This window comes from Bactrocera neohumeralis, unplaced genomic scaffold (genome assembly GCF_024586455.1).
Source record: "Bactrocera neohumeralis isolate Rockhampton unplaced genomic scaffold, APGP_CSIRO_Bneo_wtdbg2-racon-allhic-juicebox.fasta_v2 cluster09, whole genome shotgun sequence".
Lineage (NCBI taxonomy): Eukaryota > Metazoa > Arthropoda > Insecta > Diptera > Tephritidae > Bactrocera > Bactrocera neohumeralis.
This window is the reverse complement of record NW_026089622.1, coordinates 8,378,226-8,382,502: the sequence shown is the minus strand read 5'-3', so window position 1 is coordinate 8,382,502 and position 4,277 is coordinate 8,378,226.

Sequence of the window (4,277 nt, the reverse complement as noted above, 5' to 3'; positions counted from 1 at the left end):
ACCGTTATGAGAACAAAACCATAATACTCTCCTTAGCAACTTTGTTGCGAGAGTATAACAAATATCAAAACACGCTTCGGTATGCTTCCACAAGAAAATTTGTAAACAACGTATCAAACTACACCGATGACGTACATATGTCTCTAAGCTGTATTTCAATTTTTACTATCCGCTGGTAGTAATTTTTACTATACAAGAATATAAATTTTCGTAGAAGAGGTTTTGAATATTTGTTACGCAAAATACTAATATTTGTTACACAAAATACTAATAAAAAAAAAAGACAAGACCAAATTCGACGGTTTCCCCCTATTTCGGGTCCTACGAATCGAACTGCATCATTACTTTTTTGAGTTACAATCATGGTTTCATACAAAAATTTTTGTTGAAGTTTTTCATCAAAGTGGCCCATTGTAAGAGTAAGGCACATTTTTCTTCGGTCTCTAACTTTTTTAATGTTGACTGTTTTGGTAAACCTTTTCATTGGTATTGTTTTTTACGTGGCGGGTTCCAAGCCCAGCGCACAACCCTATGTAGGGAATGTTTCGCCTTCTCACATTAGCTCACCTTCGAACGGATGTTCTTAGGCTACCCAGAGGATACTTGGTCAAAGACCGGAAGTAGTGAGCTGCTTGAGCCATGTGTAAAAGAATCGTTTCTGGCCACTCCCAAGTGTATGGCGATCAGAGAACTTTCCTCACTTGCGTGAACTTCTACACATGACTCCATCCTCCGAAAGATTTATGGTCCTTTGCGCATTGGCCACGGCGAATATCGCATCCGATGGAACGATGAGCTGTACGAGATATACGACGACATTGACATAGTTCAGCGAATTAAAAGACAGCGGCTACGCTGGCTAGGTCATGTTGTCCGGATGGATGAAAACACTCCAGCTCAGAAAGTATTCGACGCAGTACCCGCCGGGGGAAGCAGAGGAAGAGGAAGACCTCCACTCCGTTGGAAGGACCAAGTGGAGAAGGACCTGGCTTCGCTTGGAATATCCAATTGGCGCCACGTAGCGAAAAGAAGAAACGACTGGCGCGCTGTTGTTAACTCGGCTATAATCGCGTAAGCGGTGTCTACGCCAATTAAGAAGAAGAAGAAGTTTTGGTAAACTTTCTTTGGCAAAGCTTCTCATAATAAGTCCGTCTTTAAGTTCTTGGTTGACTGTAAACCCCAAAATCAATGTTTTTTGTGTCCTCATAGCCAATATGTCGAAAAAACTGAAATTTAATCCATTTTTTTAATTTTTTTTCCCTCACGTTTCGTCAATATTTTAATTTACCCTTTGATACTTATACATTAAGTGACATCTTGTAATAGTAAGAAATTTAAGCAAAGACAACGTTCTGAGCAAACTAACCATTAGAAAAAAAACTTAACAAAATTTGATTTTTTTAAAAAAGCTACACTGACTATGTTTGTGTCCTGTTTTATTTTTTTGTATCTTATAAGTGTTATCAATAAGTATCATAAATTTGTACACAATATTTAAATTACATTTAATAAGACTCATCTATCAATGTCCAACACAAATCAGCAAGCAACGAGTCAAGCTTTTAGCCGCTGTACCAATGCTCTAGGGGGGCGGCGACACACATGCCACATTTAAATAAAATTCTGTGCGAAGCTTCCAATCACGCATTCTATATTGGTTTCCGCGGTACCTTGTGTCCCAATGACAAATGAAGCACATATTTTTTGTGTATCCTGTCTGCAAACCAGTAAGCAAGGCGATAACTTTTAACTCCGCACATATCTTCCATTGATGCTGCTGATACTGAACTCTGTCCAAAATTAATTTCATTGCTTCGTATGTTTCCTTTGTGTTGGAGCTTATGGCGATTGGAACCGGATTTTTTGTGTTATCCACATACAGCAATACTGCTTTTAAACTATTTTTCGACGAGTCAATAAACAAGCGCCATTGCTCTGGTTTGTACTCACAGTTCATGTATTGCATAAGACCAGGAATATTTTTACTATACGAAAAAGTATTGTCGCCATTAACCTCAAAGAAATCTAAAAGCTCCTCCTGTCTTTTGCGGTATCCATACATCTTCACATCTTTAGACAATATATTTACCGATCGAAGATGATGTGCTAGGCAAATCGCTTGTCTTTGCGATAATTTCAGCTGTCGTACCATCGTATTCAAACGGGATTGGGAAATCCCCAAGTTTTTTTGTTGAGTCTTGCAAATTTGTTCTTGCACGCGTAGCAGTTACCAGTATGATGCCCTTGTGGATCTATCCAAATCATTGGGATGCCGAACCCCATTTTTAAGCACAGTCTTTTTGACCAGTTATGCAGGTTGTTGTTGCATTGCGTGCAAATGTTATTTGGCACCCAATCTACGTCTCTTATAACGGGCAAATCGAAATATTCCTCGTAGATGCCGGCAGTTCCCGAAGATATTTTGCGTCTACTCCGAGGGCTTGTAAAGTTTCCACATACGTAGCAGAACAACGATAGGCCAATTGGACACTTATTCATTTTAATTTATTTTCTTAATATATCGGGTGATTTTTTAAGAGCTTGATAACTTTTTTTTAAAAAAAGACGCATAAAATTTGCAAAATCTCATCGGTTCTTTATTTGAAACGTTAGATTGGTTCATGACATTTACTTTTTGAAGATAATTTCATTTAAATGTTGACCGCGGCTGCGTCTTAGGTGGTCCATTCGGAAAGTCCAATTTTGGGCAACTTTTTCGAGCATTTCGGCCGGAATAGCCCGAATTTCTTCGGAAATGTTGTCTTCCAAAGCTGGAATAGTTGCTGGCTTATTTCTGTAGACTTTAGACTTGACGTAGCCCCACAAAAAATAGTCTAAGGGGCTCAGAGTCTTATTAAATTTAGTAAATATTGTGTACAAATGTATGATACTTATTGATAACACTAATAAGATACAAAAAAATAAAACAGCACTCAAACATAGTTAGTGTAGCTTTTTTAAAAAATACAAATTTTGTTAAGTTTTTTTTCTAATGGTTAGTTTGCTCAGAACGTTGTCTTTGCTTAAGTTTCTTACTATTACAAGATGTCACTTAATGTATAAGTATCAAAGGGTAAATTAAAATATTGACGAAACGTGAGGGGAAAAACATTAAAAAAAAAATGGATTAAATTTCAGTTTTTTCGACATATTGGCTATAAGGACACAAAAAACATTGATTTTGGGGTTTACAGTCATCTAAGAACTTAAAGACGGACTTATTCTGAGAAGCTTTGCCAAAGAAAGTTTACCAAAAAAGTCAACATTAAAAAGTTAGAGACCGAAGAAAAATGTGCCTTTCTCTTACAACGGGCCACTTTGATGAAAAACTTCAACAAAAATTTTTGTATGAAACCATGTTGGAACTCAAAAAAGTAATGATGCAGTTCGATTCGTAGGACCCGAAATAGGGGGAAGCCGTCGAATTTGGTCTTGTCTTTTGTTTTGACTATCACAGTGTAATTGTAATGATATTCTATTATTATTTAAAAAGCAGATAACACAATTTGCTATACAGTTTTTGATTTTTATAAGCTGGTTAGTAATTTTTCGAAACCTTAGTTATTATAATTTATTTAACCGAGGAATTAAATTTTCGTTTAGGCTTAGTAATTATTCTTAAATTTAATCCTGTTTTGAAACTACTAACTAAATATAGTAATTTTTCTCGAATATTATAAAAAATTTTATTATATTTTTTTCTCCGTGTACACGTTACATAACTAGCTTTGTGAAATATATTTTTATAAAAAATAAGCAATCCTGCATCTGGGTATAAAAATGTATTTAACCCTGGTCGGGACCAACGGTCTGATACACTTAGTCAAATGTGTTTACATACATTTGTATGGAAATACGTGTTGTATTTACGCTCATATACATATGTACAATATAGATACACTTTTGAAATTTCTTACCTCTCGTTTTGGTTTGGGCATACTCTACACTACCTGAAAAAGAGAAATGAAACTCGTATGCGGCTTTTAAATGAAATACAACGCATTCCTTTTCGTTCATTTTTTGATTTATTTAGAAGCATATGAATCATTTTAGAGCGATTTTTCAATTGATTTTATGATGATGGGTCCTGAGGAATACAAAAAAAACATATGTAATCAATTTTCGAATGCTGTTGACAAACTGGATTTGAGCATTTAGAACAAAAAAATCGAGTTTTACGACGCAATTTATCGCTTTCTTGCAAACAAAGTCTGCAATCTCTCCTTCCTTTGAGTGTATCAGCACCTTTTGATGTTGAAGCTACTAATCGTGATGGG